We start from the raw sequence: 27,633 nt of genomic DNA, 5'->3' as shown, positions 1-27,633 counted from the left end.
AGTCACTAATTGGCTGAATCCTCGGCTACTACGCTCTGAAGCGGCTGCATTTGTGCCGAAGCCATGCTTCCCATGGTCTGCTCCCGGCTAATGACTCAGCATGCCAGGGATGCCAAAACACCAGATTCCTCTGATGGGTGACTTTGGCTCCAGGACCTCCTGAAGGCCTTGCTGAACTCACGTTAGTACTTCACTGCAGTCCAAGATGTTTGCACCCAACCTTCCTTCATCTCCCTCGCCTTTTCAAAGGGTCAGACCCCTCCCTGGTCAACTCTCCCAGCCCCTTCTGGCTCCTTCCACATTTTCTCTCGTAGGTCTTTGCTCTAGTAAAGCTTTGCACATCTAATCCCATCCTGACATCTGCTCCTTGTAGGGTATACCTGTCTTGGTATTAGTCTTGGACTAATGTGCCTGGTGTCCAAACAGAAGTTGTCAGGAGCTGGCTAGGAGAAGTTCAAGGTTCGTAGTTGTGGAACAGGAACCAGTGAAGGTTGTAAGGCAGTAAGTGGCAAAGGAGAGGAGAGAGAGGATTTGAAGGGGGCAAAACTTTCCGGTTTGGGTTAGTTTTACTTAGTCCTTAATGAAGACTGCACATCAAAAATCATGCAGGTTGCGTTTTACAATGCCCATATTCATGCCCACAGATTCTGTTTTCGACCTTAGGTCCTGTTCAGGCACCTGTGATGCTGATGCTCAGTCCTGGTTGAAGAATCTTGTTTTAAAGGACCTGGATCGGGGGTGATAAATAGATCCTGTTTCCAGGAGAACTCTGGTAAATTGGTAGTGACCTTGGAGGAGTGTGCTATGAGGGGCTGTGCAGTCATGTCTGGGCTCAGGGGAAAGAGCACTGGGACTGATTAGTGTGGTCTGTTATGGTTGAGGGAGTCGGGGTGGCAGGATGAGTGCTACGCCTTTGTCAGCCCTGCCCACACTGGTGGCCTTTTACAGGCAACATCCTGTGCCTGAAAGGAGGCTATTGGGGTTGTCTGGGAAAGAAGCAAGAGGGCCTGAAATAGAGTTGAGGCAGCCTGGGTTGGAGAGGAAAATATAGGAAGGTTAATACTAAATTTATGAAGCTAGAATGAGAAAGACTTGGGAAGCAAGTTGGTGCACAAGGTAAAGGAGAGGGAAGAATCAGGTAAGATTCTGAGGTTTTAGGGACTGGGTAGTGTGTGGTGTGTGGTGTGTGTGTGTGTGTGTGTGTGTGTGTGTGTGTGTGTGTGTAATCAGGCAGTAAGCTCCTTGACAGCTGGGACTGGTCATTTGAGTTACTCTCTGGAAGCCTCGCAGTAGTAGTGCTGGTAGTACCGTCATTGTCATCAGCATGACTTTCTAAAGCCATTTTACTGTGTGTGCTTTTATATGGATGGAATGTTTGGATAAATAGACCCATTCAATTCAGTTCAATTTATTCAACTGCATTCATCCAAATGCACAGGTTCTTATTAAGGTATATAAAATTTTTTAATACCTGTGTCTATAGTAATTTCATCTGTTCTGAAGTCACTTCAGAAAAAGCGAATTTAGAGTCCACTGTAGACATGTATTATTCAAGTTCTCCTTACTGGAAATGGCATGTATTTTGAAAGTGAGTCTAGATTAAGAATATGAAAACCACTTGATACTCAAGAGCAGCAGTTTGCATGGTTAAGGGCAAAAGATCAACTGTCTGGCCCTGCCTCACGCTGGGAGGCCCCACGCTTGGTCAGGCATGCGCCCACAGGGAGGGGAGAGGGTGACAGAGGCTCTGGGTTCGTTACCACAGAATTCAGAAGACTGACTCACTTCCCTTCCTGAGATGCTGACCGTGGTCTGTGGTGGTGGCTCACTGCACTGGCCAGGCCCTCGCCTTTCCTGTTCCATGTGATCTCGTCCCCAGGTGCCAACTCCTGGCTCTCCATCTTGGGGACGCATACATTTTTTTCAAGAGGGCGGAGGGAAAATCAACATGAAGATGAATGGCCTTCAAAGCAGGGAAAGAATGAAAATACTGGAAACTCCTGCCCATGATTCAACTTTCAGGGGCACAAGAGTGCACTGGAGACAAGGACAGAAGCAAGTCTAGTTTTGAGGCCAGAACCTTGAGTTGAAGAGATCATTTAGAGAACTCGCCTAATGCAACATGGCCATGAAAGTAGTTGTTGAAATCTGCCCACCTTCTCCCTCTCTCTTTCTCTCTCTATTTTTTTATGGTGGTAGGGGCTTAGCTTTAAAATGAATTTTAAGTTTAAGAGAATTCATTTAAAAATAGGTTCTTCAGCCTGCACTTACAAAAGTAATTTCTCCCAAGTGGAACACACACATACATGTTCCACATATGTGGTCATTCCATTGTACCACATGCTCCTTCTGATTTCCACACAAAAGTAAGTTACTAATCTGATTTTAAGTTGCAGGGGAAGTTTCTAGTGAATAGCAAATTCAATAGTTCACACCAGAAAAACTTTTACAAAGGTCCAGGACGAATCTAATAATAGGTGTCAGGTTGTACATACACGGACTGGCATACCCACACTTCACTGTATATGTCGGTGAAAATCTAGCCTAGCTCCGGTCACAATGTTTATTGTGATATGCTGAATTACTTGAATCTGTTATACTTTGATTTGCCTCTAAAAAAACTCAAGTTGTTCATTGCCAGAGAGCTGCTCTCTCAACTGGATCTGTTCAGGGCTTTAGGGAAATGGGATGGCCAGTTAAGTTAATCACAGGGGTGAATTCCTTATGGGCCCCCAGAGGACAACCTGTAGAATGTATTTCCCAGCTGCAGGAGGTACCCTGAATTCTAATATGTAACCACTTCCTGAGGGGCGGGTACGATCCCTGGCTGCCAAACAGGGCCATTTTTGTAGAGGCTCAATTCGGTGAAACCTGTTTAGGTGGAATAGGTACCATGACTGTGACCATGCCCTCAACCCCTGCGTTGGGTGGGGATGTGGCAACTTGCAGGGCTGGGTTGCAGAGGCAGCCCAGAGACCTGGGCGGGGACTGAGCGTGCCCTTGGTCAGCTCCCACTGCTTACCCTCCAGCCGGGGGAACTTGGCCAAGGCCGCTCAGTTTGCAAGATGGCGCCAAACGGGCCCCCAGAGAAACATTATCAAAGGCTTTTTTGTCTCAGAATGCATCAGTGCCGAGGAAGGGAATGTTATGCGTGGCATGCACGGATGGGCTTTCAACCCACCCAAGTCCAAACCTCATTTTCTCTCTGGGAGAGAGGAAGGTGGCAGGAGAGGAAGCCAAAAGGCCAGGACGTTGCCAACATTCAAGTGGGAAGGGCCCTCCTCTGGAATGAGCACGTTGGCAGAGGAATGGGGCAGAGGAATGAACTTCAGAAATGTTGTGACAAACGAGACACCGAGATTTATTTTAAAATGAAATATTTATGAAAATGGCCTGGTACCAGCAGAAAAAGAGCCTTGAGGGTTGAAAGAGATGCTGGTTTGCGAGCGGGGATGACGTGGAACACGAGAGAGTGATGTGGCAGCAAGGGGAAGGCAAGAGGCCCAGGCGGACAGTCCCTGGGAGGATGTTGGGAAGGGGACACAGGCTGCCAGTCTGGAGGCTGGCTTCTCATCCCCCTTCCACGTTAGTTCCTGGGCCCTGGGGATTGCTTTCTTCATCTGTGCGGGGCAGGGGGTACTGAGACACATTGTTGTAGGGTGTGGAAGTCCTCCACACTGCCTCCAAGAAGTGGACCGGGAATGTACTGTAAGGGTAGGGGGTAGCTCCCAGAACCCGAGGGAGGGGTGAGGATCAGGGCAGCGGCGAAACAGGGACCGGTGGACAGGCTCTTAAGGCCTGATCCCAGCTTTAAGTAGCTCTGAAAGTTTTCTGTCCAGATGCCGTCCTGCCCCAGATCCACATTCCCAGAAGGGCCATTCCAGTTGGTCTGGTGTGGGTCACGTTCTCAGCCGTTGGCCAGAGGAGGGCACCCAAACCATGGGCAGTGGCACAGGGGTTCTCGAGGAGAAAACTGACGTGCTGTTATCAGAGCAAGAGGGAATAGGAGCTGGGCCAGCGAGAACACAAGTGCCCACCCACTGCACAGGCTAGGACAAAACCACCACAAGGTGATGTCTCGGGTACCAGGGCATCATGGAATGGAAGGGGCTAGTACGTGTCTGATGTTGTTCCCTCATTTATTTCTCACAAGTACCCTGAGAGAGAGGAAACCAGGTGAGGGAGGACTCAGGAAGTGTCCTGGGACTCACAATCCAGTCGGGGGTCCCACAGCAAGAGCGCTTTCTGGTTCTCTGTGGTGCCCACAGAGGGAGCTCCGGTGGGGAGGGGAGTGCAATGGTATTTTCCAGCCCGAAGCTGCCCAGAGTTCTGAATGCTCCATCTACGCACAATAGAGTCTTTTCACCTGACCTTCTTAATATAAATTTGAAGTCTGAGTGCTTATCCCGTATCATAAATCTTTGCAGGAATGCTGGAAGAGAGGGAACTGCCACCCAGCAGCATTTCTGGAGAGAATTACCTGAGGAAAGGAAGGTGAAATGTGCAAGGCTCAGGCACCCCCTTGGGCCATGGCAGAGCACCTCGTTTCTGCAGTGAGATGCGTGGTTCCAGCTGTTATGTTGCTGGGTTCCCACCGCCAGCCCGTCTATGAGCCCCTGCGATGAAGAGATGGAAAGATTTAACGGTTTCAAGAGGGAGGCCACCTAATTTGACACACATTTGACACACACATTTGACCCATTCCACACATTCTGGCACTTGAATAACACCAACACCACCTGTAAACTGGTGAGATGGTGTTTTCCATGGGTGGTAACCCAGGAAGCTGCCCTTTTCACTCCATTGTGGGAAAGGAGGTCTCACATTTTTTCCACAGAAATTTGATTTCATCTGGGAACAACTGCAGGAGCTGCTGTTGGGAATGCAACACTAGGTTTAGTGTGGAGGTTATTATTAGTATTAGATGTTCCAAGTCTGTGACAGAGTTAAGTTCTATAAGTTCTATTGAATTCATCCAGGAAACTCCCCGTCGTGAGTTCTGTGCCTCAGAACAGGCAGGGGGCCAGCATGTCACCGTCGAGATGGAGGTTACCACCAGCCTGGGGGACAGGTGGTTTGAGTATTTTGAAAAGCCAAAACTTTGCCTAACAAAGCTTCCCTGGGCCCTGGGTTGGCACTACAATCTTTTTCATGCTATGGGTTTTATTCTCCAGAGTTTTTACCTGTGGAGTCCTCCATTTGGTTTCAAGTTTCTGAGGGACCAAAGGCTAGCTTGGGGAATGAGGTCTAATCTCCCTCCCCCACAAGTCAACCTTAATAAACACACAATTTGAGTAGAAGCATAGCATACTTGGTATGCAAATACAGTTTCAAATCAAGTCTGCTAGCCCCATCTCTCAACCAGATGGCCACCCCTAAGACTTTCTAAAGAAATTTTGGAGACTCCATTAGTAGACTGAATCTAATAAGTAGTACACTTAGAAAAAAGAAATCCTGGGTAAGGCATTCTGTAAGGGGAACTGCTTTCTTAGCTCCCCAACTTTGACCGCAGCTCTCAGCTAATCCCAATATCTAGTTATAATAGCGTTTGGTGAGGTCCTTTAACTTGGATGTTAAAAACAAAAACCAAAAAGAACATACTAAGAAGGAACCCACAAGATGATTTGAACTACATATATTTTAACACATAATTAACATGGGTATTGTATATACAAAAATACTAACACAGTGTGTCCCTTTAAACATTTTTCAGTTCCTTCCCCCTAAATTCCTTATACAGATGTGCCTAAGAGAACTGCCTTCGCTTTATCTTAATGTAATACCCAAGTTCACAGTGATCCCCTGCTGGGAGGGTCTGTGTGGGATGTCACCACCTGTGATGGAGCCCTTATTTATGAACTGAAGAGCATTCTCCATCTTGGACTAGGGGCTAATTCAAAGTCCATTCCAAGTTCTGAGCCTTTAAAGAGGTTACTTTCCTCCAGCATTCTTTGCTAACTGCCTGCCTTGATTTACTTATTTCTCTGGGAAAGATTTATCTTTCTCTTGGCCATGGCCTTGTAGCTTTCTGTCTCTCTTTGAATACTTTCTGCCTGCTGCCTCTGTGCATTGCATTATCTCCTTACTGAAGGGTGGAGGAAATGTTTGATATTTTATTCCAACAAATATTGAATGTCTACTCTGTCAGGCATTGGGCTAGGTGCTGTGTGGAAGAGCAACTTCCAAATTTAGTCTGAGTTGAAAACAAATTCCACTCCACTACAGAACATGCTCACCTTGCTCTTTACTGAGAGGCACTATCAACGCCCTCCCTGGTTACAACCGCTCAGACTCTCACACTTAACAATTTTATGCCCACAGTGGAGGCTTCACAATCAATGACAGCAGAGCTTACACAAGAGGAGTTTTGGAGAAAAGTTATTGGTTACGGAGAGGCTAATTATTTCCTCCAATGATTATTTCCTTCTTTCCTCTAGGCCTTCTTACTAGAGAAGTTCTCTCTCCAAAAACTGTCCCAAAGGGAGTTCCTTAAGTACTATGAGACCCTGTCACTGTCTACAGCTGATTGCATTGGATGTGGATTCCTGACCCAAGATAAGCCAGCCACATTTAACCTAAAGACAGAGAGACTACATTAATTGTCTTGGGAAGTTGAACTGGAAAGGCAAGTAATTGTGAATGCTGAGACCTACATTTTGCAGCCTCCATCATGGGTCAAATGCAGGCGTTGACAAGGAAGCCATCAGCACAGGGAGACAAGGGAATTTGTCTGTCTTAACCAGAGATCTGGGTACAAAGAAGTGTGTCTAATTTGTGAATCAGGAATTCTGAACCAAGAACCTAATGCCTTACTTGGGTTTGAGGTTTGAATTTATGCTATCTATGTGGCCTGTGAATATCTGAGCTGAGATAGTAACATCAAAATGTGATTCTAGACCATGATGTTATACAATTGTGAACCAAACACAAAACTCTCCACTGAGTCATACCCTCAGTGGAGGCCACACAGGATTCCCATAAAGAAAGTGACCCGGAAGACAAGTTTGCCCTCCAAAATTACAAAACATATTAGGAAACAATACCCATGAAAGAGAATCAACAGGTAGAACATACTTCAGATCAGATTCCCAGTAACTTCAGATAGCAGATCTGTTGTATTGAGACTATAAGTATGTTTAAAATGATTAGGACATTAAAATAAGGAATTGAAACCATAATAAATTTACAAGGTACAGTAACATAAAAAGAAAATACAGATTTGAAAAAGAAACATATTTCAGAAGGAACAACTATAGTCATTAATTTTAATGGATTAGATGTGGCTAAAGAGAAATTTAATATGCTGGAAGAGAGATCTGATTCCAATTCAGAATACATCACAAAGATATAAACATATTAAAGAATAATTAAAGATATGGGTGATAGAATGAGAAATAATAAGAATTTCAAGGGAACAGAATAGAGAATGAGGAAAATAAATATTCAAAGACAAAAAAGGCTGAGGATTTTCTGTAATAGTTAAAAGATAAGGATCATAATATTCAGAAAGCTACATCAAGCCATGAGATGAATAAATAAGAGTAAATCCAAACCTTAAGTCCACTATCATGAAAATGCAGAGCACCAAAGCCAAAAAGTTCTCAAAGCACCACAGAGAAAACTCGGATTTCCTACAAAGGAAATATGATTACATAGGCAGCATACTTCTCAACCATAACAAAAGAAACCAAAAGTCAATAAGATAATATACCCAAAATGCTAAGAGAAAATAACTGTCACTTCTTCATCCACTTAAATTATTATCAACAACAATGACGATTTTTTTTTTTAGTTACCAGAGACTCTCACGAATAAGCTTCTAAAGGATTTATTTCAAGTAGAAGAAAATTAAACCAAAAGAGAATGAATGAGATCAAAGAAGAGGTACTAAATTTAAACAAGCATCATCTGTAGAAAATAAAAATAATATTGACAAATTTTAAGAGTACCAAGTAATGTGGAACTGAAATATTGGACAACAATATGAAAGAAGGGTGGGAGATGTTTGGATCTCTGAAGATCGGTAGGTAAGTAGAGATGCTGACTTATTTTATACTTTTTAAAGTCAAGTATATGTGATAAAAATGTAAGGATCGTATCTAAAAGGGTTGTATGTATATACAAACATAAAAATGAGATGTGAATAAGTACCGAAGCAGTAGAATAGGCAAAGAGGGAACAAAGAAAACTTGATCAATCCATTAAAAGGCAGGAAAAAAGAAAGCAAAGATCATATATAGCAAGGTAAATACAAAGCCCAAAATAAGATGGCAGAAATAAATCCTAAATAAATGTAAATGGACTAAATATGTCAGTTAAAACACAGATTGTTAACTTGGATGAAAAAAATCTATGTGGTTTATAAAAGACTCCTCTAAAATATAAGGGCAGAAAAAAAAAACAAAGGCAAAGAATGGAAAAAGAACCATCAGGTGAAAAAAAGGCATTAGTAGAATTACATGTATACCAGACTTAGGGCAAAATTCATGACTAGGAATAAAGATTGTTATAAAAATAGAACAATTCTAATATATACCTAATAGCCTCAAATAAAATGCAAAGATTCAACTCCCAGTACTAGTTGTCAAACATACAGTCATAATAGGAGGAGATGTTTTAACACATCTCTTGAGATAGGTAAAACAAATTTTTTAAATTTTTAAGGAAGATTAGAGTAAGTCATTTTTGGAATGACAGTGACAATTGACTAAATATTCCTTCTGATTCCAACTCAAAAATGTTTAGGATCCTTCTATCTGAAATTCATTTAGGCAGGTAAACTTTCCTCAGGACACTCTTTTATGGGAAGGAGGGAACTGGATTCTCTGACCTTTACTCTAACCTGTGCAGGGCTCCCTGGTGTGGATGAGGCCCTTTCCAGCCTTGCCTCAGGGAAGGGTGATTTTGGCACATGAATACTGCTGACTCTTAGGTAACTTGGCTATGATATTTTTTCCTTCTGCTTTTTAAATTAGCGCAAGCTGGTATGGCCTCAAGATTCTTTGCACGCAGCTGAGGCAGCAGAAAGTCACATGCATTAGTTAAGGTGCAGGCTAAACTGCTGTCACAAAGACACTGAAAAATACAGTGGCTCAGATAAGATTGTTTATTTCTCCCTCGCAGAACAGTGCAGATGCAGGGTGGCAGCGCTGGGCAGATAGATGGCGCTGCTCTGTCACATCGTCCGCCCAGGGACAGGGCCAGCAGCTCCTTTTTAAAGATGTGCCCCCAGAATTTGCCCACATCACTTCCACTCCCCTTCCTCTCGCTGGAGCCTGGTCACATGACCACTTGGAGCTGCATGGGAGCTGGGCAACATCGTCCCCAGCTGGGCAGACATCTTCCTTGGTCCTCAGTAACTGTGTGTGTGTGTGTGTGTGTGTGTGTGTGTGTGTGTGGTGGGGGGGCGCGAGAGTCGTTCTGTTGCTGGAAGGAAGGAGATTAGACGGGAGAGCAGAAAATAACGAGCAGTGTCAGCCACAGCGTCAGACTTTATTTCTAATCATAGCCCTGCTCTATACCTGTGAGGGATGTTGGAACCACGCAGAACCTCAGTTTTACCTTCTAGAAAACCGTATCTCATGGAGTTGTTATTAATAGCAGTCAAGATGAAGAGAGTGAAAGTGAGGGCTCTCCGGGCTCTCTGTGGGTCCCGGCTCTGTAATCCCTCCTCTGTCCAGATCAGAGGCCCTGCAAGACCACGGGCGCTGTGTGGGGCGTGTGTCACAGTTGACCTGCTCCTGCCTCTGGCCGCTCTTCCTGGAGCCCCTCTTTCCTTTCCTTGGTCCCGTCTCCCTCCCCACCTCCCCAGTGAAAGGATTCTGCAGACTGATGGACTGTCACCTGGAAGGCGGAGGCAGACCCCAGATCCCAGTGTTCTTGAAGGAAAGAAGGATTAATGAGCCCCTCAGAGTTGTCTTTGGGCTGGAGCTCATCTCAGTTCCTGCTCCACTGCTCCAGCTGGGACAGCCCACTGCAGAGAGAAGGGCAGGTGGCTACAAAGTTTTGGTCGTGCTGCCCCGTGTGCGACCTGTCAGGTTTTGTTTGCGATCCTTTGTGCCCAGTGGTGCAGGTCACTCGCTGAGCTCCTCCCAGGAATCTGATGGTTTGCAGTTGTAAAGCGCAGGAGCTTGGATCTGTCCGAGCAGAGGGTTAAATCATAGTGTTTTACAAGAGCAGCTATAGGGAATGTCTTGTTTTCTCCTTATATGGCTATTTTTCTCAGTCCAGAATCCCAGGGTGTATTTTACGTGGCTGAAATACACAAATGGAGTCATAGTCTTAGCCAAACATGCTATATGGCTTTAAAATTAACAAGCCCCGCTCTACTTCTGAACCCCAAACACACATACACATGCACGGTTTCCATTGGGACTGTAGAAAGATACTCCTTCCTTTTTAGCCAAAAATATTTGATGGGGTGGATTTCTACAATTCCATTACTTTATGCATGAGAAATATTTCTTTTGATCAGAGTAGTTTGCAGGCATATGGGTCAAATTTAAGCATCAGTTTTTTAATGAGTGGCTACTGTATGTGAAGTGCTACACGAGTTAGCTCTCAGGTAGACAGGCAGAATGGGGCACCAAACGTTAAAATGTGAAAGGGAAAGATGTTTAATGATAGCTCGGGATGACTCTAGGAGACGCATCAGAAGGCAGCACATAGCGAGTAAGAGGATGAGCTTGCCACAGGGGCTCAGGGGAAGGGGAAGTCTGTTCAGGCTAACGTGGTGAGGGCAGGTTTTGTGGAAGAAGTCCAGGTTTGAACTAGATGGACTGGGCTAGGTCAAGGGGCGTCAGGGAGACATTCTGGGTCGGGGGAGGCCTGAAGGAAAATGCAGAGGAAGGAAAATGAAGGAGCTTTTAAAAGAAGAGCAAATAATCCAGCAAATGGTTCATGGAGGAGAAAAGGAACTTCAGGTGGGAACGGCAGATTTTTTTAAATTTATTTATTTATTTATTTATGGCTGTGTTGGGTCTTCGTTTCTGTGCGAGGGCTTTCTCTAGTTGCGGCAAGTGGGGGCCACTCTTCGTCGCAGTGCGCGGGCCTCTCACCATCGCGGCCTCTCTTGTTGCGGAGCACAGGCTCCAGACACACAGGCTCAGTAATTGTGGCTCGCGGGCCTAGTTGCTCCGCGGCATGTGGGATCTTCCCAGACCAGGGCTCGAACCCGTGTCCCCTGCATTGACAGGTGGAGTCTCAACCACTGCGCCACCAGGGAAGCCCGGGAACGGCAGATTGACACTGGAAGTGGATTGGGAAGTCAGGCTGAGGAGCTGGAATTTTTACTGCATGGTAAAGAGGTGGCGTTGAAGGCTTTGGGATATTTATTTTGATCTGAACCAGTCTGGGCACCAGGATTCTCAACAATTTATACTTCCGAAACTTTTTTTTTTGGCTACCTCAGTGAAACTGAATTAATCTAGAGACTTAAGATTGGATTAATTAAATATGACTTGGGGGTATTAAAAATAAGACTCCTTATTGAAATTTCCTTATCAGTGATTTCAGATATGAGAAATGCAGAGTTTATTACTGAGTAAAATTATTGGCCACGCCTTCTGGAGCACAGACTATGACCTCAGGTTTGGCAGGGAAAAGTGGACTGACCAACTTTCATTCTTTGTGGGCAGAGGGGCAAATTTTGGCTGGAAAAAACTGGCATTGGATTCAGATCCAGAAGCACCACATTTTGAGCAAATTTGCATGAAAATTTACATTTCTGGGCCATTTTGGAGACAAAATCTAGCATGGAAATGATGCCCCCCAAAAGGACTCTTTCTGAGTCTCGTTCGACCTTCAGTTGAGTTTTCTTCCAGAGATATAGCTGGGATTATGATGTCTATTATAAATGTGAGGAAACTGTCAAAAAGTTTTAATGACTTTCCCAGATTCACACAGCTAGTTCTTGGTGGAGCCAGACTCTCGGGAGCTTGGAGGGGTCCAAGCAGTATCCTTGGAATGGTGAGTTGTCAGCGCATGGGCTCCAGGGTATCAGAGGTGCAGATATATAGTCAGGGAGGCAACCCAATTAGCCAGAGAGGCTGTCCCAGACAGGCAGGTGGGAGGTGATGACAAGATGACTGGGGATGAGGTAAGAAAATGACAACGTGAGGATTCTGACCTGAGGGAAGAGTGACACCACCAACCCAAATGACAGTCCCCAGAGGCCAGGTGGCATCGCACTGGCAGGGAAGGTCTGCAGGGCAGAGCCAGCCTGAACGAAGATGCTGAGGGGTTGATGGCAATTGGCTCCCAGGGACCTTGGGCAAGTTACTTGATTTTTCTGAGCCTCAACTTCTCCTGTGCAAAATGAACTGAATTATAATCCCCGACGGCAAGGGGTCAGGATGATTAGATGAGAAGATGGGGGCAAAGCATCTGGCCCAGTCCCTGGGACATGGCTGTATTCAATACAGATTTTTAAAAATGTGTGCCGTTAAGAATGAGCAAGCTGGTGAGCTAGAAGCGATACGGAGACATGCAGTTTGTCTAGGCACGAGGATGGTGTTGGGGGTTACATCTAAGAACAATAAAGAGCCTCTAAGGGGAAGGAGCTCTCTTTTTGTTATTGTTTTTAATAGATCATTGAAGATCAGGCAGAATAAACATATACACACACACACACACGTGCACGCACAAACACACACGCAAATCGGGTAAAACTGAGTGGCTGCCTCCTGCTGAGGACATGTTGTAGGTGAGCAAAGTGGACCGTGGCAAAGGCTCGCACTGGTTCACGCCCATTTGGGGATTTATCAAGCAACATTTGATAATATTGCTGTTTTCCAGTTTTGAAATCTCTTTCTAAAATACTTAGTGCTTGCGAGGAAGAATGCCAGGCTTCCAGGTTATTCGCACAGGTATTGGCTGGATGTTAAGTCAGGGAAGTGTGATAATCCCAAGTCATCTCTCATGCAAGATCAGCGTTGAAATACACGAGGTCACAGGATGGCGAAGCCAGGGAGGTTGGGGAGAAAAATCAGGATATGTATGGGTTCTGTATAATTATTCCATTTGGGGAACCATTATTATGTATTGCCATGTTGTTATTAATGCCATCAATGTACCCTTCTGTTTTTATATCTTCGATGATTCTGTTGTTTATTTGTTATGACTGTATGATTCATATTGGTAGGCTACATTACCAATATTTATTTAGTGTATTGAAGAGCAATAGATGCATTGGTTTGCAAGACCACAGAATCATGGGAGCGAGTACTGAAGTGTGTAGAAGCTGGCCATTCACAAAGATGCTAGCAGATCTAAAAAAATTGTTCTTGATTTCCCCCTTTGCCTGAGCTCTTCCAGAATCACATTCCTGCTAACTTTTTCCTCCATGTATTCTTTTTTTTTTGGATTATGAATTTTTTTATTGATGTATAGTTGACTTATAATGTATTAATTTCTGCTGTACAGGAAAGTGATTCAGTTATACATACATATACATTCTTTTTTTTTATATGTTCTTTTCCGTTATGGTTTATCATAGGATATTGAATATAGTTCTTTGTCCTATACAGTGGACCTTGTTGTTTATCCATTCTATATATAAAAGCTTATGTCTGCTGACCCCAACCTCCCACTCCATCCCTCCCCCAACCCTCTCCCCCTTGGCAACAGCCTGTTCTCTATGTCTGTGATTCTATTTCTGTTTCATAGATAGGTTAATTTGCATCATATTTTAGATTCCACATATAAGTGATAGCATGGTATTTGTCTTTCTTTTTCTGACTTACTTCACTTAGTATGATTATCTCTAGTTGCATCCACGTTGCTACAAATGGCACTATTTCATTCTTTTTTTATGGCTGAGTAGTATTCCATTGTATGTATTGCATGTACCACATCTTCTTTATCCATTCATCTGTCGATGGACATTTAGGTTGTTTCCATGTCTCTGCTATTGTGACTAGTGCTGCTATGAACATTGGGGCACGTGTATCTTTCCGAATTATAGTTTTGTCTGGATGTATGCCCTGGAGTGGGATTTCTGGATCAGATGGTAATTCTATTTTTAGTTTTCTGAGGAACCTCCGTACTGTTTTCCACAGTGGCTGCACCAAGTTACATTCCTGCCAACAGTGTAGGAGAGTTCCCTTTTCTCCATGAATTATTGAACTATGTTTCTAATAGGAAGGACCTGGTGTCAGAAAGTCCCAACGCATTATTTGTTTGGCATTGTTCTTTTAAATGAGTATCAAGTGAGCTTAGCACCAAGAGGAACACATTTACTTGGGCCACTTCAAAAGTGGAATCATTTTGAGGAGAGACTGGCAGATACAGTGGTAGAGGGGATCTTTGAATGTTAGATGTGGCTTTGTTCCTTACTTCTCCTTTCTTGGATCTTTTTCTTCAATAGAACCTAAGCTATCTATCCATCTCTTGTGGTGCATTTGAGGGACATTTCAAGAAATCACAATGCTGAATCTTAATATAAGGGTTGTTCTACAAGTTCCCCATTAGGAAGGGAACTTGGGTCTTGCTTGGCTCTTGCTTTCAAGGAACAGTGCGATGCCCTGGTATCACTCAGATATGCCCGTCTTAGTTGTACTTACCCTTGTTCCCGGAGCTGGGATGCAGGGCTAGTCTAGCCAAACCCAGCTTCGGGGAGAGCACTCCCTGCTCACCAGGGAAAACCATGCCATTTATTCTGAGAATGTGCAGAAACAGCATTTGATTGGGAAGAGGCCTTAGGTCATTTATCTCCCACTTTTAAAATGATGAGATCGATGTGTCTCCCCAGTGGGCTGTCCCCCTTCTATTCAGCAACAATACACTACTTCTTTTCAAAGAGAAATATGCTTCCAATAAGGGGGCAGGGAGGCAGGGGGTGGTAGCAAAGGGGATCGAGAAACTTTCATTGAAGGATTCATTTTTGATTTAAATATTTTCTTCTAATCTCCAACTTCCTTTTTAACTTGGCAGAATGACCAAAAGAAAAACAATGTCCCTCCCTAGCCCAGTTTACAGGCTGCCAGAGCAGAGGATCTGGTTACTTCTTCCAAATCGTATACGTTGGGTTGTTCGATATATTAGTTTTTTTTAATTTTCTTTCTAAATCTATTGCTCATACACATAGGGTTTTCTTTTAATGGCATGTCAAAGTGGACTTTGGTGAAAAACCACAGGAGGAAAAAAAAAAACTGAATGAAAAATATAGGTCGAATTTAGCCAGCCATTTAATACTTTTTTTTTTTTTTTGGTTCTTTGAGTATGTTGTGGAAGGAATTCTCTGCAAGTGATATATCCTGTAACTGTAGGCAGATGTAATCCCCTGGCCGTGACACCAGCAAAGATTTCCCTTCTCGCTGGAGACATTTGCAGCGGTCTTGTTCCCTCCCACAGAGAGGAAGTGCATGGGAAGGAGAGGTCCAACATTACTCCCTGTAATGTTCCATGGTCTTGCTTCCAATTCCCCAGACACCCCATGAACCTGGCCTTGAAAGGGGGCTGCAACCTGGAGTTAGAATCTGGGGAGCAGCACAGGCCGCTTTCTCTCCTCAGAAAGCCCGTTCTCCTTCTGGCTTCCAGTTTGCCCTACTCATTGCTTTGAATTTCCTTTCAACTCACCTCCTAAGGACACACGCTGGGTGGACTCGGCCCACATCCAGTCTCTGCTCTTTTTAGCGCTCTCTAGGGTGTGTCCTAAGAGGTCACCGTTTGCATTCTATCCATTTGGTCTTTTCCCTTTTCTCCATAAATATGTTAAAACATATTTTTTCTTGGTGGTGGGAAGTGCTTTTTCTAGCGGGGATTAGGAGATAGATTCCACCTGCTTAACCAGACTCGAAACAGCTAGAGGCCTGGCCTGTGTGGGGACCCCCAGAAGCACACCCTGAGACAGTGATTTGAGTGCAAGTGGCTCACTGGGAGAGGATCCCAGGAGATCCCAGTAAAGTAGTGGGGTCACTGTAGGCGCCTCGTCAAGCTAGGGGCCACTACAGGCAGTGGAGTCTTGATCCTGCTGGGAGTTTCTCAACCTCAGCACTACTGACATCTTGAGCCAGAAGTTGCAAGGGCTGTTCTGAGGATTGTAAGAGGTTTACCAGCATCCCTGGCCTCTTCCCACTGGATGCCAGTAGCAACCCTCCACCCTATCGGGTGTGACAATAAAACATGCCTCCAGGCAGTGCCAAATACCACCTGGGCAGGGGCTGAGGGCTTGTGGTTTAGAAGTACAGAGGCACGGGGGAACCCCGGGCAAGGTGAGGTGTGGCCACTGGAAGTTTGGCTGAGATGATAAAGCCCAGTGGTGGGCACTGGGGTGCCTGCTGCACCTCTGGAGGCCGTGGAGTGAGGGGAGCGGTGGCCACTCAGAGTTGCTGGCTGAGTGCACACAGCTCCGGGGAGGGGGCAGGCCTGAGATAAAACCACAGAGCCACCGATCACCGGGATGTCCTCTCACCCTTCACCCCCATACACTCTTCTCTGACAAAAGATGAAATAAACGCAGGCTCTTCTTCCCCGGGCTGCCGACACTCTCAGGGTCTGGAGAGCCTTGAGCTGAAGGAAGACACCATTTCTTGAGCCTGAGGAGTGAGGCACTTTCCCAGGGGCTATCGCATTTCTTCCTCAAATCAACCCTGCACCAAAGGTCTCATTAACCTGTGTTACGTACCGGTGAGGTTGCCACCCACTGATGCACAGCTATTGAGGGCAAAGGACAGATTTGAACTCAGCTCTCTCTGTATCTAAAGTGCATGGATTTCCTATTTCACCAGTAATTTGGGGCAGGTGGGTAGAGGCAGAATATGTTATAAAGAGGAAAATTTTTCAGGAGACTCTAACACGTGGATGAATGCTGAAAAAACCAAGCGAGAAATGAAATGGGGTCCTGAGTGTGGGGAGTTGAGGGTTTAAAGGAGTGTGGCCGCTTGCCCTCTACCAAGGCCTCCACAGGGAGGCCACCTTCATGACCTCAGCTAATTCTAATTGCCTCCCAAAGTCCCCATCCCCTAATACCATCACACTGTGGGGTAAGGTTTTAACATACAAATTTTGGAAGGATACAAACATTCAATCCCTAGCAGGATGCATTTCTGTCTGCATATCCTATGGGTAACTTGAACTCAACAGAACCCAGTAACCCAAAGCCCCAAACAGAACCCACTAATCCCCCTCCAATTACCCTTAAATCTGCCTCTTCCTGTAGTCTCCTTCCACCTGGTGACTACTTATCTATGAAACTTCTCGAGGCAGAAATCTGGGAGGGTCCTAAACTTCTCCCTTTCACCCTGCACCCTCCATCCATCTCCCACCCTGAGAGTCTCATTCTACTCCAGTATCTCCTAGACCTGTTTCCTCTTCACTACCTGCCGCTGCTTTAATGCCGGGGCCTTTGTTATCCATCCCTCCGATGTCATGGCAGCCTCCACGCTGACCTCCCTGTCTCCACAAAAGGCAAATACGACCATCACCACGTTCTCTAATTCCCACCACTTTCCAAACGAACATCGAATATTGATAGTTTATGCAGGCATACCAAGTGTTTTGTTACTTGAGGAGGGAGAAGAATATCAGAGCGATTTAGAGTCACTACTCCCTGGATTCAAATCCTGCCATCTCAGGTACATTACCTGTCCTTTCTCAATCTCAGTTTCCTTGAATGTAAAACAGGGATCAACAGTACCTGTGTAAGTAATCCATAAAAAGCACTTTTATCAGAACCTGGCCCCTTTTAAGAGATCAGTAAATGTACTCTATCATCATTAACATGTAACGTATAATCTTATTGCTGCATCCTGTTCCTCATCTGTGACGCAGAATCCTTGGCTCTGGGCTGGGTAGGCAGTGGGGATGCAGAAGGATTAACACGTCGCCAGCACCGGCACGTCACTCAGGAGGCAAGGCCCCAGTGGAAAAGGGCACATGGAGGGTGCCTGGGTGAGGAACAGAGTTTTGAGTCTGTGCTGTGTCCAGCGATGAGCTCTTATGATTCGGCCAAGCACCAACTGACTCATCAAATTTTGACACTGGCGGCCAAGCTTGAGCTGCCTCCTGTCCAAGAATTCATCACTCTGTCCCATGAGCCTCCTGGGGAGCACAATTAAGGGGACTAGGGTGTGCCCAGGACACACTGCCTGACCAGTTGAACTGGTGGAGACCGTGTGGAGCCCTTATTTTATACACATGGCACACTGCGTGGCAGCTAGGCTGGCCAGAGAAGGTGCAGGCTGGCATGGGTCCTCATGTGTGCTTCAGGCCCCCCACCAGAAATCTCTAGGAGAGCTGGCTGGGGGAGAGAGAGGATGGGAGGGCCCTTAAGGGGCCCACCTTGCAGAGTGAGTTGGAGGCACTGGGCACCCCATTCTAGCAATAAGTGGTGACCTCGAGTCCTGCTACCTCAGTACCAGTGAAAGTCCTCTCGGTTTCTTCAAGGGTCCCCCTCTGACAGTTCTCTGTTAGAGGCTATCCATTAGATCACAGATTTGGGGGGAAGCTCTCAGGGTTCAAACCTCAGTTCTGCCACTGACTGGCCAGTGTGACCTTAGGTCAATGGCTTTACCTCTCTAAGCCTCAGTTTCCTCATTTGTAAAGTTGAGGTAATAATAGAATCCACCTAATCGAGTTGCTGTCAGGATTTAAGTGACTTATTACATGCAAGATACTTAGAACCGTGCCTGGCACGTGGTAAGTGCTGTGGATGGGAGTATTAGCAATGATTGAGGCATTTAGGCCACAACCCCAGACCGAGGGATAGAAGTACTGGGTTCTGGTTTCATCTGTGTGTCTGACTATCCACATCACCTCTCCCCTCTGACCTCCGTTTCCTTTATCTACAAATAGTTTTGAGACGATGTATGTCCACAGCCAGCAGGCCCCAGGAGGCCTCGGTTTGTACCCTGTCCCAGGAGGGTCCCAGGCTGCACTCTCTCCCTGCCATCCACACTCATCCTCTGTTCTCGGTGGCCTGGGTGGGCTTGCTCTGGTTTCCCCAGGGTTCTACCGGCCAGCTCCTCCTTGACTTTTGGGGCTCTTTTGGTAAGAGTTCTCTGCTATGTCCAGCTGTCAGGTACCACCTACCTCATCCTTTGTTGTTTTCCCTAAACCCAGCCCACACTACTGTTAAAAAAAAAAAAAAAAATCTCTTTATCAAACTCTCCTTGTTACCCATCTTGTGTGCGCTGCGACAGATCTGAAATCCACCCCCAGCAATCCAAACCCAGAGTTCTCAACCACTTACACTATACTCCTCGTCTCAGGGTACAAGTGATGTCACATCTCTTTCATCTCCTAACTGAGCCTGACTTGAGCCTCCTCCATCTTGGGGTAGCGGAAAGCCCTGTGTTCTCTTGGGGCCTCTCCATCCCTCTGAATTGCCCGTCTCCATCCAAAGGGGCCAACAGACAGAGGAAGAGAGGCTCTGAGGAGACCACCCTTAGTCCTGGTCCCAGTTTCCTGCTGCAGTTTCTCTAGCATGTGGCCATAGGGCTGTCACTGGGGAAGCTGACCTTGCGCGATCTGGCCATCCTCATCTGCTGCTGCCATGAGGCTATTGCTCCTTGAAGCTGTTTCTTTCACTGAATGAGCGACAGCACTTGCAGGTTAAAGGCTCTGCTGGGTTACATGTGCGCCGCCTCATTTTACGTTCACAAAATCCTTATGAGGTACAAACTTTTCCTCCCACCAGAAATAAGGAAACTGAGGCCTAAAGAGGTTAACTAACCGACCTGCCTTATATACATTAGAGCTTTTCAATTTTTAAAATGAAATGTTTGCTTTTCAAACCTGGTGTTAAAATATTCTTGAGAGCCAACTGTGTGCCTCCCTCCCGAGGGGCCAGCTCATTTGTAGACCCTGCCCTCTGCTTGATGGGTTGAATTTGTTTTTATCACTTTCTCTTTCTTCCTCTCTGTTCACACCACAAACCCTTAATTCTCCTCCTCCCCCAGTCACACTCTGAGAGGTCCTTAAAATCCAGAGTGAGTGAGCACGTCCCATTAAAACCCTTTTTCTTTTCAAACAGACCATGAGCCTTTCCAGATTCCCTCCTCCCATCACCCCCCTCGCCATTCAGCCCATTTAAGCCCTCTGCTGACAGATGGACTTCCGCTCTTCCCAAATATCCCTCCCAGGCCAAGATTATTCTATGCACACATTGTTACTGCAACGGTAACATTTGCAAAGCCTTAACAATCCGAGTCTTGTATCTGCGGGAATAATTTTTCTCAGAGTTGTAGCTGGACAAATTCTCACCCATGGGTGTAAGTTCCGAAGATCATAGAATTTTAGAGTTGGGAGGCCTCTCGGAGATCTCCAGGTGGGTCCACTGGAGACAGATGAGGAATCTGAGACCGTAGAGCCCAGGGGACCTGCCCAAAGTCACCCGCCAACTGAGCCTGAACCAGCCCCCGGGTCTGCTGAGCCTCGGGCAGCACCTGGCAGCTTTCTGCCCATTTCGCATCTTCTTCCACCTCCTGCTTCATGAGCTCGCTTTTGTTGAGGGAGAGTGTAACGGACAGACAGGGAGGGGTCTGGAGGAGTGGGGACAAGTAAGGACCCCCATCTCACCTCTGCCAATGACACCATGCCCTTGGGCGAGTTACTACACCCATCCAAGCCTAGGTCTCCTGTCCTTGTAGACTTGTTTTGAGAATGTGAGGATGTAAATAACTTAGCAGGATGCAAGGCGCAGATTCAGGTCAAAGAACGCCTGCCTCTCTTCTCTCCCCCTCACGCTCCTTTGCCTCTCCAAAAAGCAATCTGCCGGTCAGCTTGCCTCCTGAGTGTGGTCCCTCACCATCAATGGTGACAGCAGCTGCTATTTGTCATGAAGGCTGAATCCCCAAATGCTGCACTGTTGGGCCAGGGAGCGCTCCTGATGTGAATCTGGCACCTGCTGCGGCCTTCAAGATGCTGGCTGCCTCACCGTGGCTGCACTTCTTCATTTTACGAGCTTTTTAGAGTGTTGAATTTTAAGGCACAGTTTCAAAGTTATTCCACCAGAAGATTTTTGGGTCCACAGATGAGTGTAAATCTGGACATCCTTCTCCCTGGGTGTGTTGCCTCTCGTGTAATTGACGCGTTCATATCTTGCCCCCGTTAGTGCTCTCATTTTAGTTCCAGGGCTGAGCTGGCCTTTGTCAAGGGGGGATGGGGCTGGCGTTAGTTCCCAGCACCTGTAGCCTCGCCTGACGATGCCCTCTCTGGCCCCCTGCACAACATGCCTTCCTTTTTCTGCTGTTTTTCAAAGTGTGCTCATGAGGCCTTCTCATCTTTGAGTGTGTGGAGGGATGTGGTCCTTCTCCAGATCCGCGCTCTGAACCCTGGGTCCTGCCTGGATATTGGAGGTTGATCCTGATACGGCTTCATAGACAACAGCCAGACCGTGGCCAGAAAGGGCAAAGGGCTCCTGGAACCACACCCTGGGAACCCATTGTGCTGCCTCCCTGAGGAAGAAAGCAAAGGGGACGGACACCAGGGGACTGCTGGGGCCGAGGTGTATCAGAGACATCAGTGGCAGAAAGGCCTTCAAGGTGACATTTGAGCAGAAGCCTGAGTGCAGGGGGGAGGGGGCCAGGTGGAGGCCCCCAGGCAGCCAGAGCAGCCCGTGTGAAGGCCCAGATCAGTGAGCGCCAGAGGCCACGTGGCGGGGGCTGGAGTCAGGGGAGTGGGAGGCTGAGAGGTGAGGGTGGATCGGGGAGGTGGGGGGCCTCCTAGGTCATGGCAAGCAACTGGGTTTTATTCTGGATGGGATGGGGACCCACGGGAGGTTTTAAACAGGGCCAAACAAAATCTGACTTTGGTTTTAAAAGGATCACTCTAGTTCCAAGCTTCTCAGTGATAGGTTCTTGGCATTTGGGGAGGGATAATACTTAGCTGTGAGGGACTCTTCTAACTAGGGATGCTAGTCCCTAGGCACTAAAGGTGACAAGCATTATTGTGATAACCCCAAATGCTCCTGTGTGTTTCCAAACACCCCAGGGAGGCGGGGGTAGGTGGAGAAGTTATGCCCTGAGGGGCAAGTGTGGAAGCAGAGACCAGTTAGGGGATGGCTGCTAGGCCAGGGAGGTGGAGGTGGGGAAGGTAGAACTAGTGGGATTTAATGATGAACGAGGCGGTAGAGAAAGGTGAGAGCAAGGAGGACCCTTTGGAAAATTTGTACTCTGTTCCCTAGGTTTCTTCATTTGTTTGTTGGGGAGAATGGGGTAAAATTACATTTTACTTTTCAGATGCTTATAGGAGGTGTTCAGGGGGTCTATGAGACTGGAGCTCCAAAAGAGGTCAGGAGGCAGAGAGAAATTTGGGGGTCCTCATGGTTGTTAAAGCCATGAGGCTGGCTGAGATCACCCGGGAGAGAGTTTAAGTAGAGCGAAGTTCAGAGGCAGAGCCTGGGGCCCTGGACACTCAGAGTTCAGGAAGCGGAGAGGATCCTGCCAAGGGGATGGAGCCAGCAGAGGGAGGCTTCTGGAAGCTTGCTGGAGAGTGTGCCAGGCGCTGTGGAGGGCCCTTTCAGGTACCTCACCTCTTAGCCCCGTGAGGCTCGTGGGGTACTGCAGAGAGACTGCTCTGCTGGAGCATAATCCTTCTGCCTTAGCTTTTGGCAAATGAAACGTATAATTTGGTGATGATTATCCTCATCCTGCAGCATGTTGCCCTTACTTAGCATCTGCTGAGCACAGCCTTCAAGTAGTGGGAGATGGGTGTTCAGAAGCACGACGGCCTGCATGCAGCCTCGACCATTTTCAGGAGCTCAGGCAGGGAGAGGAAGCCCCCACTGGTTCAGGTGGATTATTCCTGGATATCAGTCAGCTGTTCTGGATTGTGTGCATGTTTCTAGTAAAATACAATTGATGACAAACTACCGTAGAATGAAGCAATTTCTCTGCCCCCTTTAAGCTAGCAAATGGTATTGAGTTTTTAAAGTTTACTTTTATTTTAAAAAATTCAAACATGTGCCCTCTCTATGCCTAACAATAGGCTAATGGCACCGCTACTTGATGCAATATTCTCCAGCCATTGACGATGTTTCTGAAAAGTAGAAAATAACGTGGAAGAATGTTTGTATTTTAATGTTAAAAAGGCAGGCTATAACATTGTATATTCAATAGATCACAGCCATGCAATGTAAACAAAACAAAAGAAACAGATGTGCAGAAAAAGGAAAACAGTGTAAAGAATCTAATAGTGGTTTTCATTGGGTGGTAAGAAAATAAGAAATATATTTATCTTTTTCATGGTTTTAGGTATTTTCCAAATTTCTGTAATGAGTATACAGGCATACCTTATTTTTTGCGCTTCGCAGATATTGTGGTTTTTACAAATTGAAGGTTTGTGGCAATCCTGTATTGTCAGATGATGGTTAGCTTTTTTTCACAGTAAAATGTTTTAATTAAAGAATGTACTTTTTTTAGGCATTATGCTATTGCAGACTTAATATACTGACTATAGTACAGTATAAACATAAATTTCACATGCACCAGGAAAACACAAAATTTGGGTAACTCGCCTTATTGTGATATTCTCTTTATTGTGGTGGTTTGGACCCTGACCCACAGTATCTCTGAGGTGTGCCTGACATTATTTTAGAGCAATGTTTCTAAACTAGAACTTTCTGCAGTGATGGAAACAGTCCATATTTTGTACTGTCTAATCCACAGCCACTAGCCTCATTTGGCTACTGAGCAACTGAAGTGTGATTAGTGTGACTGAGGAACTGGATTTTTAATTGTACCAAATTATTAAGTCAAATTTAAATTTTAGTAGCCATTTGAGGCTAGTGACTACTATATTTGACAGTAAAGTTTTTAAAGTGCAAAATAATACAGATATCCTCTGCTTTTCAAAAGTTCACTTTTCGCCACTTCATTTTTACGAAAGACCTGTGTTAGTACCCATTTCGCTAACCAAAAGAAATCCAAAGACGATTTCACTTTTACAGAAAAAGACAGAAAGTGAAAATAACGTTCAGAGATGGGTTTTGCAGCAAGCTGTTATCGGGGCTGGAAGAGCGGCCCCGCCAAGCTCCTTCTCCACTCAGCATCTCAGCATCCAGCCGCCACAGCCTTGAACTGTGTCTGTGAGCATCTGTGTTTTATCTTGATTTATCTTATGCATTGGTTAGCAAGATGCGTCCTAAGGTAACTGCTTCTTCGCTTTACGCCGTTTTGGCTTATGGAAGGTTTCATGGGAACACTGTCCTTTCGGATAGTGGGGAAACCTGTATATAAGGAAACATGTATCATATCTCAATAAGCTATTATTTATTTATTTATTTATTTATTTAATTTATTTTTGGCTGCATTGGGTCTTCGTTGCTGTGCGCGGGCTTTCTCCAGTTGTGGCGAGCGCGGGCTACTCTTCGTTGCAGTGCACGGGCTTCTCATTGTGGTGGCTTCTCTTGTTGCGGAGCACGGGCTCTAGGCGTGCGGGCTTCAGTAGTTGTGGCTCTCAGGCTCAGTAGTTGTGGCTCGTGGGCTCTAGAGCGCAGGCTCAGTAGTTGCGGCGCGTGGGCTTAGTTGCTCCGCAGCATGTGGGATCTTCCCGGACCAGGGCTCGAACCTGTGTCCCCTGCATTGGCAGGTGGATTCTTAACCACTGTGCCACCAGGGAAGCCCTCAATAAGCTATTAAAAATAATATAAGCATTTCAAATGTGCTCACTATACCAAGGTTTGAAATTTATTGCAATGTGGAGTGAGTTTGGATTTCATAAAAGAGAATGTGGACAGAGCACAGGAAAACATTGGGGTTTTTATTTAAATAGTTTATTTTCTAGCTCAATAAAAAATGATCCAGCATTAAGGTTGGTCATGTCCAAGTTCAGTTTTAGACTAGGAAGAAACAAATGATAACCTGGATGTTATTTGTTATTGTTCTGCAGAAAGTTCTGCTATTGTGAATAATATTCTTCTGTGAACATGTCCAGATCTTTATGTAAATTCAAAACATGTAATATCTTTTGAGGTGGGAACAAAGCTTGTTATCCCCATTTTATAGATGAGAAAAATGAGGCTTATGAAGGTTCAGTTCCCAGAGTCATAAAACAAGAAGCAAAAGCAATGCCTCTTAGCTCTTGAAGCCCAGAGGATTTTATTATCTTTCACAATATGGACAAAACAATTTCTGATAAACTGTCTTGGGAAAGGGACTTCCCCAAGGGGCGGGAACGATTTGCTGTTTTTAAGTCCTTCAAGTGAAGTTTTTTTGTTCTTTGTTTTGGCTTTTAAAACTGTCCTGACTAGTTCGCAGAAGGCAGGGCGCTGTGCATCTATCAAAGGTTGCCCTTTGTTTGGTTGCATCTGTGTCTTAAGGCTTTCCATGGGAATGCCAGCAAAAAACCCTTAGCCTTTCATGTGAGTTTACCCCCCTCGCCCCCGCCCTGCACCTCCGTCCCTCTCCCCTCCCTCCACTACGCACTGCCCCTCTTGCCGGGTGGAAAGCTAGCCAATCGTAATTCCACATCCGGCAATTTAGAAAGATGCTGAGCTCTCCCGGGATCATGTTCCCTGGACCAGGGAGGCGCAGTGGACATAGTATTCGAGAGATGACCTCAGTTGGATAGGCCACCCCCGTCCCCGTGCTCCCTTCCTCTGGGTGGCCCCGAGTGTTTGCTAAGAGCAGCAGGCAGCAGCGCAACTGAACACAAATGAATACACTGAACGTTTTCAAACTGAAAGTCTTAATCCTTTTTGGTTCAAGTTCTAGGGGAAGGTTGGAGCCAGTTGTGATTTTAAAAAAAAAATAATAAAAAATTCATTCACCCGTCTGTCAGTACCGCCAAGAAATATTCACATGAGTAGGACTATCCAAAAAAATGAAGAGTAGCTCTTTTCCAAGACAGATCTCTGGAACTCTCCCCCTCCCTTGCTCAGAACCACTTCCTCTCCTCAAATCTCACTTTAAAACCTTCCTGTTTGCTTTAGCCTATGACTGACTCAGGCCCCATTCATCTTTCTTTCCTCTCTCCCCATGACCACATCCTTCCACTCTCCCCTCACCGGCCACCGTGAGAACACTCGCCTGCCTCTTCCTCCCTCCACTTCTCAGCCCCTTGCCTGTTACCCTGCAGTGGCAGCCTGGCATGTGGGAGTTCCTTGCTGGCCTGCACAAGTCACCCTCACCCGGTCCAGACGTGTTTGCAAGGGTGAGGGCCTCCTCCATGTGGATGCCTGCCCCCTGGTCCTCAGAGGAGGAGGAGGTCGTGAATTTCAGGGGTGCTTCTGCCTAAAGAGGCACTTTGCAAATTGTATTTCACAAGTTACAGACTCAGAAACTTGGGAAGTTTATTACAAAAAGACGTCGTAATAGGCCCACAAAAATACAAACTTCCAGGCCTGTTTCCCTTAGGAGACTTCAGGTAAAGCCCCAAGGCGAGGTGTGGGTAAAACACAGCCCGGACCAGAATTGTCGTTTCACCTCCAGAATAGAGTCATAATTGTCTCAACTGCATTTCTTCTTTCCCTCAAGTAACGAGGAAAGTAAATTCCTCAGCAAAGTTCTAAGGCAGGGTTGGCCCTGGGAAAACCATCTCAGAGTAAGCCCAAGGGTTGCAATCCTTTTTGTCAGGGAGTACACGCAATTCTTTCTAAAGAGCATGGTTTCCAGAAACAGACTCAGACTTACAGAACGAACTTATGGTTTCCAGCGGGGAAGCGTCGGGGGAAGGGATAGATTGGGAGTTTGGGACTGACATGTACACACTGCTGTATTTAAAATAGATAACCAACAAGGACCTACTGTATAGCACAGGGAACTCTGCTCAATACTCTGTAATGGCTTATATGGGAAAAGAATTTGAAAAAAAATAGATACATGTGTATGTATAGCTGAATCACTTTGCTGTACACCTGAAACGAACACAACATTGTTAATCAACTATGCTCCAATATAAAATAAAAATTTAAAATAAAGAAAGAAAGAGAGAATGTGGCTTCAGGTTGGCCGTCTGGGCAACGGGCAAGCTGTGGGCTTTCCCAGAATGCATCGCTCTGCTCCATCCCGAGCTGGAGCCGCTCTCACAGGCACCGCAGGTCAGGCCGTGCTGTCTCCACGGCGGCCTTGCCGCCAGCCCCAAAAGAAGTGCTTCCAGAACCCGGCGCCCCAGGTTTTATCTAATGAAACACACGCTCAGCTCACTTTTGATCTTATCACAATAACAACAGCTGCCATTTTTAAAAACCACATCATTGTTTACAAAGCACATTCATGTTTGCTACGTGAAGGACGTCAGGCAGCTATTAATATTCCCATTTTACACTTAAAGGACTAAGGTCGATGGGACTTGACTAAGGTCACAGAGGTGGTGAGTGGTAGAGCTGGAATCCACATCAATCTTCTGTGGCAACCGTGGCCCAACTACAGACATTCCCAGATGAGCACGTCAGCGTCCAGAGAGGGACAGTCCCGAGAGGCCTTCCGCACAGTAGATGTTGCAGACGGGCCCCTAGAGTTCGCTTTCCAGTGGATTGTGGGGGGTTTGTTTCATTTTTGGTCACAGATCTTCTTTTTGATTGTGTTTGCCTCATTTAAAAACTCAAGAGTGAGTCAGTATTACCCAAGCTCACCCAGCAGGTGGCAGCGTGATGGGGCTCCGAATTATGGTTGTGGTTGAGCCAACCTGGGATTAATTCTGGAGCAGTTAATACTGCTGTGTGAAAAACGAACCATAAGAAACATATTTTTTAAA

General features: G+C 45.9%; 1 long non-coding RNA gene across 1 annotated transcript in view; it reads left to right on the top strand.

Moving 5' to 3' along the window:
- Positions 1–1,200: 1,200 nt before the first annotated feature.
- Positions 1,201–27,633, top strand: part of LOC309633180 — an 89,621-nt gene continuing 63,188 nt past the window's right edge. The window contains exon 1 of the long non-coding RNA XR_014247361.1: positions 1,201–8,027. This is a non-coding gene — a long non-coding RNA (uncharacterized lncRNA). The remainder of the gene's footprint in view (positions 8,028–27,633) is intronic.

The sequence above is a fragment of the Balaenoptera borealis genome (genome assembly GCF_965194805.1).
Source record: "Balaenoptera borealis genome assembly, chromosome: 8".
NCBI lineage: Eukaryota > Metazoa > Chordata > Mammalia > Artiodactyla > Balaenopteridae > Balaenoptera > Balaenoptera borealis.
This window is presented reverse-complemented; position numbering and strand designations above follow the sequence as displayed.